Source organism: Hylobates moloch, unplaced genomic scaffold (genome assembly GCF_009828535.3).
Source record: "Hylobates moloch isolate HMO894 unplaced genomic scaffold, HMol_V3 SCAFFOLD_15, whole genome shotgun sequence".
NCBI lineage: Eukaryota > Metazoa > Chordata > Mammalia > Primates > Hylobatidae > Hylobates > Hylobates moloch.
The window spans coordinates 70,934,248-70,951,994 of record NW_026652290.1 but is presented as its reverse complement, the minus strand read 5'-3'; the positions used below and the strand labels follow the sequence as shown (position 1 = coordinate 70,951,994).

The 17,747-nt window shown below is 43.4% G+C and overlaps 1 long non-coding RNA gene across 1 annotated transcript in view; it reads left to right on the top strand.

Moving 5' to 3' along the window:
* The window catches only part of LOC131381309 (uncharacterized), a 42,275-nt gene that overhangs the window by 20,807 nt on the left and 3,721 nt on the right, over positions 1–17,747 (top strand). The gene's annotated exons all lie outside the window — the stretch shown is intronic.

Here is a 17,747-nt window from a genome sequence, read left to right as displayed (position 1 = left end):
AAGCAATTCTCCTGCCTCAGCCTCCAGAGTAGCTGGGTCTACAGGCACGCACCACCACACCTGGCTAATTTTTGTATTTTTAGTAGAGGCAAGGTTTCACCATGTTGGTCAGGCTGGTTTTGAACTCCTGACCTCAAGTGACCTACCCGCCTCAGCCTCTCAAAGTGTTGTGATTATAGGCATGAGCCACCATTCCTGACATATAACACTTCACTTTTCATCTTCTATTTAATTTAGCCAGAGTTCACTTCTAACAATCAAGATAGTTGATATATCAAGAATCCTAGCTGGGAGCTGTGGCTCATGCCTGTAATCCCATCACCTTGGGAGGCTGAGGCAGGTGGATCACCTGAGGTCAGGAATTTGAGACCAGCCTGGCCAACATGGTGAAACCCCAAATATACTAAATATACAAAAATTAGCTGGGCATGGCGGCGGCCACCTGTAATCCCAGCTACTTGGGAGGCTGAGGCAGGAGAATCTGTTGAACCCAGGAGGCGCAGTTTGCAGTGAACCGAGATGGCACCATTGCACTCCAGCCTGGGAGACAAGAGCAAAACTCCGTCTCACCAAAAAAAAAGAAAAAGAATCCTCGCTTTCAGCAAATTAGCATAAAGCAGTGGTTGAGAGAGCTTCTACTCTCAGAGTTTCTGATTCAGTAGGTCTGGAGATGACCTAAGAATTTGCATTTTTTTTTTTTTTTTTTTTTTTTTTTTGAGGCAGTCTCACTCTGTTGCCCAGGCTGGAGTGCAGTGGCGCCATCTAGGCTCACTGCAAGCTCCGCTTCCTGGGTTCACGCCATTCTCCTGCCTCGGCCTCCTGAGTAGCTGGGACTAGGGGTGCCCGCCACCACGCCCAGCTAATTTTTTATATTTTTAGTAGACACAGGGTTTCACTGTGTTAGCCAGGATAGTCTCAATCTCCTGACCTTGTGATCTGCCTGCCTCGGCCTCCCAAAGTGCTGGGATTACAGGCGTGAGCCACCGTGCCCTGTCAAGAATTTGCGTTTCTAACAAGCTTCCAGGTGATGCTGCTGGTCAAGTATTCAAAGGTACGCTGCTGGTTGTCATCAGATGTTGTGATTTTATAATTTTCTCTCAAATGTTGCTGAGTGGTGTTCCATTCTATGAACATACCATAGTTTGCTTATCCATTCATCTGTTGATGGACATTTTGGTTGTTCCCAGTTTCTGGGTATTACAAATAAAGCTTCCATAAATATTCATGTATAAGTCATTGTATGGACATATAACTACTTTTCTCTTGGATACATACGTAGGCATAGAATGGCTGCTGTATGTGTACCTTTTTTTTTTTTTTTAGATGGAATTTCGCTCTTTCGTCCAGGCTGGAGTGCAGTGGAGCAACCTTGGCTCACTGCAACCTCCGCCTCCTGGGTTCAAGTGATTCTCCTGCTTCAACCTCCCGAGTAGTTGGGATTACAGCCATGCGCCACGACCACACCCGGATAATTTTGTATTTTTAGTAGAGACGGAGTTTCTCCATGTTGGTCAGGCTGGTGTCAAACTCCTGACCTCAGGTGATCCACCTGCCTCAGTCTCCCAAAGTGTTGGGGTTACAAGTGTGAGCCACCGTGCCTGGCCATATCTCATCTCATATATTGATTTTACCTCATTCGCCCTGCTCCAGGCACTCCGACCTTCTCTCAATTTTGTTTTAAGTTTTTTATATTTATTTATTTATTTTTAATTTAGAGATAAGGATTAACTATGTTGTACAAGATGGAGTGTAGTGGCTATTCACAGGTGCGCTCGTAGGGCACTACAGACTCGAACCCTTGGCCTCAAGCAATCCTCCTGCCAACCCTCCCAAGTAGCTAAGACTACAGGCACATGACACCACACCCAGCTTTTTTCAATTTCTTGATCAATCCAAGCTTTTTCACAATGTAAAAGCACTTACCCCTCTTTCCCTCCTTCCTTCCTCCCTCCTTCTCTCCCTCTTTCCTTTTTTCCCCTTCCTTCCTTCCTTCCTTCCTTCCTCCTTCCTTCCCTCTCTCTCTCCCTTTCTTCCTTCTTCCTTCCTTCCTCCTTCCTTCCCTCTCTCTCTCCCTTTCTTCCTTCTTCCTTCCTTCCTTCTTCTTTCTTTCCTTCCTTCCTTCTTTCTTTCCTTCCTTCCTTCTTTCTCCTTCCTTCCTTCCTTCCTTTCTTCTTTCTCCTTCCTTCCTTCCTTCCTTCCTTCCTTCCTTCCTTCCTTCCTTCTTTTCACCACTGTCATAGTAAGCACTTACTTTTAATTTTAACCTAGTGAGTGAACCAAGCACTTAAATTTACTCTAAGTGCAATGGAAACCTATAGACAAATTTTTAATCAGGTAAATGATATAAATTGACTTAAACTTTCAAAAGATCTCTCCTGACTCTGAATGGACTATAGATTATACGGGGATAAGAATGAAAGTAGTGCAACTAATTAGGAGGCATTTTCAGCAATTCAATGAGAGATGACAATGGCTTGTATCAGGGTAGAAATAGTGCCGACAGTGAGAAGTAGTCAGAGATGAGAAATATTTTGGAGGTCAGGTGTGGTGGCTCACGCCTGTAATCCCAGCACTTTGGGAGGCTGAGGTGGGCAGATCACCTGAGGTCAGGAGTTCGAGAACAGCCTGGCCAACATGGTGAAACCCCGTCTCTACTAAAAATACAAAAAGTAGCTGGGCATGGTGGTGTGCGCCTGTAGTCCGAGCTACTCGGGAGGCTGCAGCAGGATAATCACTTGAAACCAGGAGGCTGAGGTTGCAGTGAGCTGAGACCACACCACTGTACTCCAGCCTGGGTGACATAGTGAAATTCCGTCTCAAAAAAAAAAAAAAAAAAAAAAAAAAAAAGTTTTCCAGTGAGGGGAAGCAAAAGAAGGAGAAGTAACTTAAAGAGAATATGCATTGGAAAAAAGGTTTTATGGCCAGCCATGGTGGCTCACTCACACCTGTAATCCCAGCACTTTGGGAGGCCAAGGCAGATGGATCACTTGAACCCAGGAGTTCGAGACCAGCCTGACCAACATGGTGAAACCCTGTTTCTACCCAAAATACAAAAATTAGCCGGGTGTGGTGGCGCATACTTATAGTCCCAGATACTTGGCAGGCCGAGGCACGAGAATCGCTTGAACCCAAGAGGCAGAGGTTGCAGTGAGCCGAGATGGCACCACTGCACTTCAGCATGGGCGACAGAGGTTGACAAGAAAAGGTTTTTGTTTTGTTTCACTTTCTCAGATGAGAGATGCTAGCCCATCTTTGGGATCAGAAATCAGAAGTTATTAGAGAGAGATGATGGTGTGGAGAAGGAAGGATTAGATCCAAAGGGCAGGAGTGAAATGATGGGAGGAGGGACACTCCCACCATTGAAACTGGAAGGAAGAAAAAAAAACTACAGGTGCAGATTGAATAATATTTGAGAATCAGGCCCGGTGTTGTGGCTCACGCCTGTAATCCCAGCGCTCTGGTGGGCAGATCACCTGAAGTCAGGAGTTCCAGACCAACCTAGCCAACGTGGCGAAACCCCATCTCTACTAAAAATACAAAATTAGCTGAGCGTGGTGGTGGGCATCTGTAGTCTCAGCTCCTCTGAGGCTGAGGCACAAGAATCGCTTGAACCTGGGAGGCGGAGGTTGCAGTAAGCCAAGATCACGCCACTGCACTCCAGCCTGAGCGACAGAGTGAGGAAAAAAAAAGGACGAAAAAAAGATTTGGGAATCAAAAGATAAGCTATTTCTGGTAGTCTCTATTTTCCCAGAGAAGTAGGCAACACCCTCAGTTGAGAGTAGAGGGTTGTGGAAAAGACGTGGAAGTTCAGAGGAAAAAAGTAGGAAGTTGAGAATTTGTAGAGTAAGGAAGAAAATAATTTGGGAAAGAGGTTGTGTAATACGGGAAACTGGGCCAGGCGTGGTGGTTCACGCCTGTAATCCCAGCACTTTGGGAGGCCGAGGAGGGTGGATCACCAGGTCAAGAAGTTGAGACCATCCTGGCTAACACAGTGAAACCCTGTCTCTACTAAAAATCGTACAAAATATTAGCCAGGCAGCTGGACGCGGTGGCTCACGCCTGTAATCCCAGCACTTTGGGAGGCCAAGGTGGGTGGATCACGAGGTCAGGAGATCGAGACCATCCTGGCTAACATGGTGAAACCCCTTCTGTACTAAAAATACAAAAAATTAGCCAGGCGTGGTGGCAGGCACCTGTAGCCCCAGCTACTCGGGAGGCTGAGGCAGGAGAATGGCGTGAACCTGGGAGGCGGAGCTTGCAGTGAGCAGAGATCATGCCACTGCACTGTAGCCTGGGTGACAGAGCAAGACTCTGTCTCAAAAAAAAAAAAACAAAAAAAAACAAAAAAACCAAAATATTAGCCAGGCATGGTGGCATGTGCCTGTAGTCCCAGCTACTTGGGAGGCTGAGGCAGGAGAATCACTTGAACCCAGGAGGTGGAGGTTGCAGTGAGCCAAGATTGCACCACTGCACTCCCGCCTGGGCGACAGAGCCAGATTCAAAAAAAAAAGGAAACTGGCAGAAAAGAGGTCATGCTGGGGTGCACTATGAGAGGCAATAATTCAAAATTATATCGTGGAAATGCTTCAACTTCTACCAAGACCTACTTCAAAAGGAAAATCTTGTGTTGAGTAGCGGTTAAGAATGGAATAAGATATCAGACCTTCAACCAAATAGTTCTTAATAGCTCAAAACTACTATAGGATAACAATTTTATTCCCAAATTATTCTAGAACTGAACATCTGAAACTCAGTGACCAAAAGCCAGTCAACCAATCTTCTGCAGCCTAATACACACACATAAAATATACCTCTGGCATTACATTATAACTTCCCCCATCAAACAAAACAGGAAGAGTGGTTATGTTTGCCTGATAGTGTTAGATGGTCTGTCATGTAGCGTTTCCGTTATATTCTGAATTTGAGTTGGTATACTATGTGACAGTTCTTTATATATATGTTTTCAACACTGCCATGACAAGAGTGTCTTTCTGTTTTTGCGTCAATGTCTCATGAAAACAAGGTATAAAGAATATTCAAAAGAAATTTTAAGAATCTTTGTTATCTGAAGGACATATCTTTAGTGCATATTCTGTCTCTCATAGTTGCTAAACTCCAGCTGCAGCTCTTGTCTCAGAGAATTGCTCTGTCCCGCCCATCTATCCCATTATGACTTTCAGTTGTAAGTTGAAGATACTCTATTTGAAAAAAAATATTGGTTCCTCTAAATAGAGAACTGTCCAAATAGCTACTTTAGTCTTTTCTTTAATCTCAAGTTAAATCAGAGAAAAGATTTCAGCATGTATAAAACATCCGTATCTACAGTGACCTTGGTGTTTTTCTCAATGCATAAGTCATCACATTTCTTCATTTTCTAGTGCATGAAATAATTAAACTTAAAATAATATCTTCTTTAATTCTAGATACAATTCAATGCTATGATTATTTATTTATTTACTTACTTATTTTTGAGATGGAGTCTCTTTCTGTTGCCCAGGCTGGAACGTAGTGGCACAATCTCAGCTCACTGCAACCTCTGCCTCCTGGGTTCCAGGGATTTCCAGCTAATTTTTGTATTTTTAGTAGAGACAAGGTTTCATCATGTTGGCCAGGCTGGTCTCGAACTCCTGACCTCAAGTGGTCTGCCTCGGCCTCCCAAAGTGCTAAGATTACAGGCTTGAGCCAGCTCGCCTGGCCTCAATACTATTAATTTTTTACTTGTGTAAATTTTGTAGGGTGTAACTTCCCACATATTTCCAAAGCATTTTTATATTTAACACTTAAGGCCCACAATGGGCTGGGCACGGTGGTTCACACCTATAATCCCAGCACTTGGGAAGGCCGAGGCGGGCAGATTACCTGAAGTCAGGAGTTTGAGACCAGCCTGGCCAACATGGTGAAACCCTGTCTCTACTGAAAATACAAAAAATTAGCTGGGCTTGGTGGTGGATGTCTGTAATCCCAGCTACATGGGAGGCTGAGGCAGGAGAATTGCTTGAACCTGGGAGGTGGAGATGGCAGTCAGTGTAGATTGTGCCAGTGCACTCCAGCCTGGGCAACAAGAGTGAAACTCTGTCCCCCTCCCAACCCCCCAAAAAAAGACTCACAATGTACAAACGGCTATTCTAGGCATAGTTGGTTCTAGGAGAATAAGATTACTTGGTAGATACATCCAGCTTTTCTATTAAGAGTTGTGTAGTTTTGGGTCCTTCAGGGAGCAGACACTGAAATAAAGTTGGAAGTGCAAGAAGTGTAGGGGGTGGGATGGTGGTGGGGATGTACACCTATGAGAGATAAAAAAGGAGGATGGAGGATTGGGTAAAGAAAGGCTTCAGATCTGGTTGCTGATCTGATATCTGTGAAAGGAAAGAGGGGAGTAAAGAGGATTGGGCCAGGAGAGCCTCAGACTTTAATATATATTGAGCAAAGTCTCAGCCTACTTAATGGGGAGATGAAGAGCAAAGATTGCCTGTTAAGAGAAGGTTTGCACTGGGTAGAACTGGTCCTGTTAATTCTGCCATGATCAGTCACTGGTATGGGCTGCCTGGGAAGATCCTAACCTCAGCTTGCTGTGGTAGATTCCAAAGGTGCTGCAGCTGATGGCATTAGCTAAGTGCATTCTTTCAGCTAAAAGGAGATCCAAGCAATGTACTTTCATGCCTGTTACATCAGCTGTGCCCCTTTTGCTAATATTGCTCTCCTCACGCATTTCAGATCTATGCTTCACAAGTAAAGAGCATGGACTGTTGCACTGTCTCCTAATTCTTCTTCTTTGACCATTCCCTCATCTCTGTATTAAATACTTTTGCAGATTAATCTTTCTAAAAGATCATTTTTACCTTGTCAGTCTTTTGCTCAAAAATGTGTGTCTCCCAGACTATTTAGCCTGATACTCAAGGCTGATACAAGACTAGCCCCAACCTACCATTCTGTTTTTATATAACTTTGTGTCCTCTGTGGTCAACACATGTGGAACCTCTTCACTCTCTCCCCAACATTCATTTATATTTATAGATCTCTTGTTGCTCACATAATGCCTTCTACCCCATTTGACAAACCATTCTCTCTTCTATCTATCAAAACCAAACCTGTCTTTGAAGGATTACATTTACTCTCCTAGAGAAAGTATAGTAGGTATACTATAGTATAGTATAGTATCGACCCTTCCTCAGAGGTGTATCAATATGTCTCCCCCTTGTTCATATTTTTCCTTCTTTTTAAAATTATTATTATTGTTTTTTGAGACAGAGTTTTGTTCTGTTGCCCAGGCTGGAGTGCAGTGGTGCAATCTCAGCTCACAACAACCTCTGCCTTCCGGCTTCAAGTGATTCTCATGCCTCAACCTCCTGAGTAGCTGGGACTACAGGCATGCACCACCAAGCTCAGCTAATTTTTGTATTTTTGGTAGCGACAGGGTTTCACCATGTTGGTCAGGCTGATCTCGAACTCCCTACCTCAGGTGATCCACTCTCCTCGGCCTCCCAAAGTGCTGAGATTACAGGTATGAGCCACCATGCCCAGCCATATTTTTCCTTCTTTTAGTACTCAAGTTTTAATGAGAACATACCTCTTTTTCAGCTCTATGTCATTTCCTTTGGTGTAATAGGAACACAGTGTTTATAGCTTAGCAACTACTTCATGAATGAATGAAGAGATAGATGGGGAATAGATTAAGAAGCCACTACAGAATTGCAAAAAATAAAATAAAATAAAGTGAGTTAAAACGTCAGGGTGATATAGGAAAATACATTGGGAAATGAAAAAACACTCCATGTAACTGTTTCATGGAAATGAATGACCCTCTTCCTTTTCTGTTTCTTTTTAGGTAAAGACTAGGGCAGAATTCTTTACCCAAGGTACAGACCTATTGAGGCTATTTATGAATAGACTTTGGTGGCATTTGCTGATCAAAAACTCTTTGAAATGTATTAAAAAACTTGTATACATGTGTATGTGCACTTTTTCTAGGAATAGGATCTGTCCCTTTTATCTGATTTTCAAGGGGTCTGTGATCATAAAAGGATCTAAAACCACTTGACCAGAATTTGGGGCCTTAGAAGAGAGGTCAAGCAGTCTTGAGCATGATTTGGCAAGTAGTAGGTCACTGGTAATCTTAAAGAAAATAGATTCTGAAGAATGAAGAAAGCAGAAGCCCATATCCCCAGGAATTGAAGAGTGAGTGGATGGTGAGGATGTGGAGGTAGCCAATACAGACTTTTCCTCCCAGAAATGTATCAGTGAATGAGAATAAATCTATATGGTAACTTAAGGAACTATAGGATCAGGGGAAGGGTTTTGTTTGGATGGGAGATACTTGAGCATATTAACAGAAAAACTGAAGGGGATGATTAATAAAAGAATTGGTTGGGAAAGTGTCTGGGTAGTCTGGATTTATGCTGTGGCAACAGCCCAAAATATTAGTGACTTCCAACACATAAAAGTTTATTTCCAGCTGAGCACAGTGGCTCGTGCCTGTAATCCCAGCACTTTGGGAGGCTGAGAGGGGTGGATCGTTTGAGCCCAGGAGTTCAAGACCCGCCTGGGCAACATAGGAAGACCCCCACTGCTACTAAATTACACAAATTAGCTGGGCATGGTGGCCTCCACCTGTATTCCCACCTACTTGACAGGCTGAGGATGGAGGATGGCTTGAGCCTGGGAGGCAGAGGTTGCAGTGAGCCAAAACTGCACCACTGTACTCCAGCCTGGAGGACTGACTTTAAAAAAAAAAAGACAAGAAAAAAATTTCCCTTTTAATGCAAATTGAAGTATAGACTGCTGCCCTCCATGCTGAGATTCACGAATCCAGGCTGTTTCATTCTCTGGGCTCTCTGTTCATGACTGAAGGGGAAGAGACTAGAGTCATGTGGAGGGATCCCACGGCCACTGTTCTGAAGTGACACCTGTTACTTCCATGCATGCTTCATCAGTGAGAACTTGTCACATGGCCATGCTTAATTGTTGGGGAAGGGTAGGGAAGTGTAAAGGAAATACAAAAAAGGATGTGGGAGGATATAATTATCTCTGCTACGTAAAGGGATTAAGAAAAAATGTAAAAGGAATTCTGGGCAGTTGGCAGTGGCACAGTTTTTTAATAGCCCCAAAACTTGCCACAAACACAGATAGAGTAACTTGGATCGTAAAACCTAAAACCTGCAAACAACATGGATAGCAAGTTTATGAGCCCTCAAATATATACATCCGGAGAGATGTCATGAGAGCAACAAGATTCACAGGTGGGAGGAGGCAGAGGGAGCTAAACAAAACAAAGCCAAAAGCCAAGTTACCAAAACATGCCTGGGAAGGAAGGAGTCCCACTTAGTGTGTGAAATCTTAGAGGCCCCATCTGAGGATAGCAGTCAAAATCAGAGAGGAACTTCATGGGCTCCATTTTGCAGGTGAAACCAAGGGAATTGTGGGAAGATTGGATGGTGCTGGAATGTTCTAGCCTCTTTGGGTCAGTGCTGAAAAGCAACCTAGCACCCTTCCAGGATGAAGCCCTGCATAGGAGAGATGCTGCTAGGACAAGACATAAAACAGGCCCTGTTTTATAACCACCACAAATAGTACATTAATTACAGAAACTTCAAATCTGAAAATTAATCCCCTGATCTATTTTCCATAACAATCATTTTCAGTAGCATTGTCTAATCTCACGTTTCAGAGAGCTTGCAATGAGACTACCTGGCACCAGTAAAATACTTTAATAATAAAATACAGTAAACACAAAGACCCTCTCTCCCATGATCAAATTCCCAGGGAAAATTAAAGTGCAAAGATTAAAACCCCATGCAAATTAAGTCCAAAGGAATTAGTGTCTGAAGTCAAATCCACTTGCCCTTGAGATTTAAACTTCAAAGAAATTAATGTTCAGAATTCATCATCTCTGTATTTTACCCAATCTTAATTAGAGGGGTTCTTAAGCCTTAAATAGGGTTGGGATTTTTTTTAAGCAGTTGCAGCTTGGACAGAAATTATATTAATTTACTATCAAGTCTCTCATTGAGCTTCTTAGGGGTCCAAAAAGTAAATAACACCCAAAATTATTATAGTTTTGTCCCCACACCCATCAAATTTAGAAAAAGCTATTCCCCAGACTCTTGTGTAGTTATTCCAAGAAAAAGTATGTCCCCAGAGCCTGTTAATTGGTGTTGCCAAATACCAGGTCAGAGGCTGATGTCAGAGGTGTGAGGAAGAGAAATTCTAAGTTTTAGCTTTACCAAGGTAGTTGATCTGACATAAGGTTTCTGGAATCCATGATCTGTAAACATAAACTTAATTACAAGATGTTAAATTTGGCACTTTGAATTTTCCATTTCTAAGGGGGAAGCTTTTCCTTTTCATTTAGAAAAGCCTGTGTCAGTCAGGATAGGCTGGGTTATGCTGTGATAACACAGAACCTAAAATTCTTACAGACTTGAAACAACAAGTTAGTTTTTCACTCATACTACATATTAATTGAGAAGTGACAGAGTTCTGCTCACACTACGTTCATTTAAGGAACTAGAAGTTGGAGTTGCAACAGGTTTTTTTCATGATAACCCCAGCCGGGGCAAGGGAATGTGATAAGATGTGCCCTGGCTCTGAAAATTTCTGCCCAGAAGTAGAACACATCTTTTCCACTTACATCACTTCCATTCCCATTCCTTTGGCCAAACCACATCATACGGTCTTCTGACTTCAAAGGGGATATGGAAGGGCAACCTTGCCTTTGAGCTCTAAGTTATTTCCCCTTCAGTGGTACATTTAGAGTGAGTTTTGTCCACTGATGCTGCTGTGAAATATCTTGTGAGCTGACAATTTTAGTCCTTGGCCACAGGCTGCTGTGACTGCTTTCAACTATAGCATAGCTTAAACCAATGTTCCCAAACTAGTAGGATCAAAAGAATCTCCTGGATGCTTATTAAAAATATTGATTCCTCGGCTGAGTGTGGTGCCTTGTGCCTATCATTTTAGCACTTTGGGAGGCTGAGGCAGGAGGATTGATTGAGGTCAAGACTTCAAGACCAGCCTGGACAACATAGTGAGACCTCTGTCTCTACAGAAAATTTAAGAATTAGCTGGGCATGGTGGCATACACTACTATAGTATTCCTAGCTACTTGAGAGGCTAAGGTGGAAGGAATACTTGAGTCTGGGTGTTTGAAGCTGCAGTCACATGTTTGGTGCCTATGAATAGCCACTGCACCCCAGCCTGAACATAGCGAGACCTCGTCTGTAAAAAAAAATAACAAATTTTAAAATATGTATTTTTTATTTTTGAGATGGAGTTTTGCTCTTGTCGCCCAGGTTGAAGTGCAGTGGTGCAATCTCAGCTCTCTGCAACCTCCGCCTTCTGAGTTCAAGTGATTCTCCTGCCTCAGCCTCCCAAGTAGCTGGGATTACAGGTGCACGCCACCACACCCACCTGATTTTTGTATTTTTAGTAGAGATAGGGTTTCACTATGTTGGCTTGACTGGTCTCGAACTTCTGACCTCAGGTGATCCACTCACGTCGGCCTTCCAGAGTGCTGTGATTATAAGAGTGAGCCACTGTGTCTAGCCAAAAATACTTATTTCTATGTCCTATTCCTGCAGAAATGATTCAGTAGATTTGGGGTAAGGCCCAAGTATCTGACTTCTGAAAATACCCTCTGTTAGGCCAAGGAAATCTTCCTCCTGCCATAGCTTGGTTGTTGCTGTTGTTTTCAATACACTTAATAGTTTAGAGCTGTTTTAGGTTCACAGAAAAATTGAGTGAAAAGTACAGAGAGTTCCCATATTTCCTATGTCCCCAGATATGCACAACCTCTTCCACTATCAACACACCCCACAACAGTCATACATTTGTTACTATTAATGAACCTACATTGACCCATCATTATCACCCAAAGTCCATAGTTTACATTAGGGTTCACCGTTGGTGGTGTACATTCTATGAGTTTTGACAAATGTACAGTAATATGTTTCCACTATTATAATATCATACAGAATAATTTCAATGTTCTAAATATCCTCCATGTCCTGCCTATTCATTCTTACTCTCCCTTAACACCTGGCAACCTCTGATCTTTTTACTGTCTCCACAGTTTAGACTTTTCCAGAATGTTATACACCAGGAGTCATACAGTATGTAGTGTTTTCTGATTGTTATCTTTCACTTAGTAGTATGTATTTACATATCCTCTATGTCTTTTCGTTACTTGATAGCTCATTTCTTTTTTTTTTTGAGATGGAGTCTTGCTCTGTTGCCCAGGCTGGAGTGCAGTGGCACAATCTTGGCTCACTGCAACCTCCGCTTCCTGGGTTGAAATAATTCTCTTGCCTCAGCCTCCCTAGTAGCTGGGATTATAAGCGCATACCACCATGCCCGGCTAATTTTTGTATTTTTAGTAGAGACGAGGGACAGGGTTTCACCATGTTGGCCAGGCTGGTCTTGAACTCAACTGATTCACCTGCCTCGGCCCCCCAAAGTGCTGGGATTACAGGCATGAGCTACCATGCCTGGCCATTTTATTTTATTTTATTTTTTTGAGCCGGAGTTTCAGTCTTGTTGCCCAGGCTGGAGTGCAGTGGTGCGATTCCAGCTCACCGCAACCTCCGCCTCCCAGGTGCAAGCAATTCTCCTGCCTCAGCCTCCTGAGTAGCTGGGATTACAGGAGTGCACCACCGTACCTGGCTAATTTAGTATTTTTAGTAGAGATGGGGTTTCTCCATGTTGAGGCTGGTCTTGAACTCCTGAGCTCAGGTGATCCGCCTGCCTCAGCCTCCCAAAGTGCTGGGATTACACGCGTAAGCCGCCATGCCCGGCCTTTTATTTTTTATTTTTTGAGACAGAGTGTCACTGTCAACCAGGCTGGAGTGCAGTGGGGTGATCTAGGCTCACTGCAACCTCCACCTCCTGGGTTCAAGTGAATTCTTGTGCCTCAGCCTCCCAAGTAGCTGGAATTACAGGCATGCACCATCATGCCTGGCTAATTTTTTTATTTTTAATAAGGACAGGGTCTCACCATGTTGGCCAGGCTGGTCTCGAACCCCTGGCCTCAACTAATCCTCTTGCCTCAGCCTACTAAAAATGTGAGCCACCACACCCAGCCGAGCTCGCTTATTTATTTATTTATTTATTGAGACGGAGTTTCAGTCTTGTTGCCAGGCTGGGGTGCAGTGGCATGATCTTGGCTCACCAAAACCTCCGCCTCCCAAGTTCAAGCGATTCTCCTGCCTCAGCCTCCTGAGTAGCTGGGATTACAGGCATCTCTCACCACATCTGGCTAATTTTTGTATTTTTAGTATAGATGGGGTTTCTCTATGTTGGTCAGGCTTGTCTTGAACTCCTGACCTCCGGTGATCCGCCCACCTCAGCCTCCCAAAGTGCTGGGATTACAGGCGTGAGCCACCATGCCCAGTCCAGAGCTCATTTCTTTTTAACACTGAATAATGTTCAGTTGTCTGGATGTACCATAGTTTATATATCTGTTTACCTATTGAAGGGTATCTTGTTTTTTCCCCCAGTTTTGGCAATTATGAATAAAACTGCTATTAATATGTATGTGTAGGGTTTTGTGTGAACATGTTTCAACTCATTTGGGTAAATACTGATACTAAATTTGACTACTGGATTGTATGGTAAGAATATGTATAGTTTTATAAAAAACTGTCAAACCATCTTCCAAAGCACCTATGCCATTTTGCATTCCCACTAGCAACAATGAGAGTTTCTGTTGATCTAGCTCCTCACTAGCGTTTATTGTTGTCAGTGTTTAGGGTTTTGGCCATTCTCATAGATGTGTAGTGGTACCTCATTGTTTTTGTTTTTTTGTTGTTGTTGTTTTTCTGTTTTGTTTTGTTTTTTTGAGATGGAGTCTTGCTTTGTCACCTAGGCTGGAATGCAATGGCATGATCTCAGCTCACGGTAACCTCTGCCTCCCAGGTTGAAATGATTCTCCTGACTCAGCCTCCCGAGCAGCTGGGACCACAGACACGCGCCACCATGCCCGGCTAATTTTTTTTGTGTTTTTAATGGAGATGGGCTTTCACCATGTTGGCCAGGCTGGTCTTGAACTCTGGACCTCTGGTGATCCACCCACCTTGGCCTCCCAAAGTGCTGGGATTACAGGCGTGAGCCACTGCACCCAGCCTGCCTCATCATTTTAATTTGCAATTCCCTAATGACATGTTCTGTTGAGCATCTGTTCATATGCTTACCTGCCATCTGTGTATCTTCTTTGGTGAGGTGTCTGTTCAGGTAGTTTAGCCTTTTTTTGGGGGGGCACTGAGTCTCGCTCTGTCGCCCAGGCTGGAGTGCGGTGGCACGGTCTTGGCTCACTGCAAGCTCTGCCTCCCGGGTTCACACCATTCTCCTACCTCAGCCTCCCAAGTAGCTGAGACTACAGGCACCTGCAGCCATGCCCGGCTAATTTTTTTATATTTTTAGTAGAGACAGGGTTTTACCATGTTAGCCAGGATGGTCTCGATCTCCTGACCTCGTGATTGGCCCGCCTTGGCCTCCCAAAGTGCTGGGATTACAGGCGTGAGCCACTGCGCCCGGCCAGTTTACCCATTTTTTTAAGCAGATTGTTCATTTTCTTATTATTGAGCTTTAAGAGTTCTTTGTCCCAGCTGTGTGTGGGAGGCTGAGGCAGGAGAATCACTTGAACCTGGAAGGCCGAGGTTGCAGTGAGCCGAGATCTCACCACTGCACTCCAGCCTGGGCAACGGTGCAAGACTCTTGTCTCAAAAAAAAAAAAAAAAGAAAGAAAGAAAGAAAAGAAAAGAGCTCTTTGTATATTTTGGATAACAGTCTAACAGTCTTTTATCAGACATGTATTTTGCAAGTGTTTTCTCCAGTGTGTGGCTTGTCTTCTCACTCTCTGTAGTGTGTCTCTGGTGTTGTATCTAAAGAGTTAGCTTTAAAAAAATAAAAATAAAAAGCCTTAAATTTAAGGTCATCTAGATTTTCTCCAATATTATTTTATAGTTTTATCATTTTACATGTAGCCTATGATACATTTTGAGTAAATTTTTGTGAAGTATGTAATGTCTATATCTAGATTTGTGTGTGCTTGTGTGTGTGTATATCCAGTTAACTCTAGCACCGTTTGTTGAAAAGACTATATTTTCTCCATTGTGTTGTCTTTGTTGCTTTGCCAAAGATCAGTTGACTCTATTTATGAAGGTCTATTTTTTTTTTTTTTTGAGACAGAGTCTTATTCTGTTTCCCAGGCTGGAGTATAGGGGTGCAATCTTGGCTCACTGCCACCTCCACCTCCCAGGTTCAAGCCATCTTCCTGCCTATGCCTCCCAAATAGTTGGGAGTACAGGCGTATGCCACCAAACCTGGCTAATTTTTGTATTTTTAGTAGAGACGGGTTTTGCCATGTTGACCAGGCTGGTCTCGATCTCCTGACCTCAAGTGATCCACCTGCCTAAGCCTCCCAAAGTGCTGGGATTACAGGTGTCAGCCACTGTGCCCAGCCTGAAGGCCTATGGTTTCTCTTTTCTGTTCCATTGATCAAGATCAATTCATTTATTCATTTGACACATTTATACATCTTTATCACTGTAGCTTTAGAGTAAAGTCTTGAAATCAGGTAGTGTCAGTCCTCTGACCTTGTCCTTCTCCTTCAATATTATGTTGGCTATCCTGGGTCTTTTGCCTTTCCATATAAACTTTAGAATCAGTTGGTTGACATTCACCAAATAACTTGCTAGAATTTTGATTGGAATTGCATTAAATCTATAGATCAAGTTGGAAAGAACTGACATCCTGATAATATTGAGTTTTTCTAATCATAAACATGGTGTATTTCTCTTTAAAAAATATATAGGCCGGGCGTGGTGAGACTTCATCTCACTCTGTCACCCAGGTTGCAGTGCAGTGGCTTGGTCACAGCTCACTGCAGGCTCAACCTCCTGATCAAGTGTTCCTCCCACCTGAGCTTTCTGAGTAGCTGGGACTACAGGCATGCACCACCATGTCCAACTAATTTTTTAGTTTTTTTTTTTTTTTTTGAGACGAAGTCTCACTCTTGTTCCCCAGGCTGGAGTGCAATGGTGCGATCTCGGCTCACTGCAACCTCCGCCTCCTGGGTTCAAGCAATTCTCCTGCCTTGGCCCCCCGAGTAGCTGGGATTACAGGCTCCTGCCACCACACCCAGCTAATTTTTGTATTTTTAGTGGAGACGGGGTTTCACCATGTTGGCCAGGCTGGTCTAGAACTCCTGACCTCAGGTGATCCACCCGCCTTGGCCTCCCAAAGTGCTGGGATTACAGGCATGAGCCACCGCGCCCAGCCTCTGGTTTTTTAATTTTTTGTAGAGATGGTGTCTTGCTATGCTGCCCAGAACTTCTGGGCTTGAACTTCTGGGCTTAAGTGATCTTCCTGCTTCGGCCCTCCAAAGTGCTGAGATTACAAGTGTGAGCCACTGTGCCCAGTCAGTATCTCTCTCTATTTATTTAGTTCTTCTTAGATTTGTTTATTTATTTACTTTTTGTTTTCCCAGACAGGGTCTTGCTTTGTCACCCAGGCTAGAGTGCAGTGGGAAATAACAGCTCACTGCAGCCTTGATCTCTTGGGCTCAAATGATCCTCCAGCCTCAGTCTCAGTCTCCCAAACAGTGCAATACAGGTGCCTGCCATTATGCCTAGCTAATTTATTTTTTTGTGCGAATGGATGTCTCACTTTGTTGCCCAGGCTGGTCATGAACTCCTGGCTTCAAGCAGTCCTCCCACCCTGGCCTTTTTTTTTTTTTTTTTTTTCTGAGACGGAGTCTCACTCTATGGCCCAGGCTGGAGTGCAGTGGCACGATCTTGGCTCACTGCAACCTCCGCCTCCCAGGTTCAAATGATTCTGCTGCCTCAGCCTCCCGAGTACCTGGGACTACAGGTGTGCACCATCACGCCTGGCTAATTTTTGTATTTTTAGTAGAAACAGGGTTTCACCATGTTGGCCAGGCTGGTCTCAAAGTCAGGTGTGAGCCACAGCACCCGGCTGCTTGTTTTTTTTTTGTTTTTTTTTTTAATTTTCTATAGATTTTATTACACATTATTATGTTATGAAAGAAATGCAGATCATTCTTAATTTATCAAATCTGTGAGCATACTAATTTCAACAAAAATATATGACCCTCACCACACAAACAGGTAACTCTGAATCTACTCTGAAAATATAATCAATTGATAAGTATTACCTATTTTGAGACTATGTATTATATGAAAGATAAAGAGATAAAGCTCCTATTCTCACAGAACATATGGGGTCATTGGCAGCCAACCAATAATGAAGTGAATATTGTAATATTTGGGAAAATACTGAGAAAACTAATAAATTGTCCTGGACATTATTTATTCTTGCCTTTACAAAAGACTTATAAGACCGGGTGTGGTGGGTCATGCCTGTAATCCCAGCACTTTGGGAGGCCGAGGCAGGTGGATCACCTGAGGTCAGGAGTTCGAAACCTTCTGACTCTACTAAAAATACAAAAATTAGCTGGGTGTGGTGGTGGGCACCTGTAATCCCAGCTACTCGGGAGGCTGAGGCAGGAGAATCGCTTGAACCTGGGAGGCAGAGGTTGCAGTGAGCCGCGATTGCGCCAAGCCACTCCAGCCTGGGTGACAGAACGAGACTCTCTCTGGGACTTATAGATCCAGATGAGATTAGTTTAGAATAGAGGTTTTTAGTCCAGAAAATATTCAAAGTCTAATACAGTCATGGCTAATCAGAGACTAGAGAATCTTTATAAAGGTAAGGAGACTTGAAAACCATTGGAA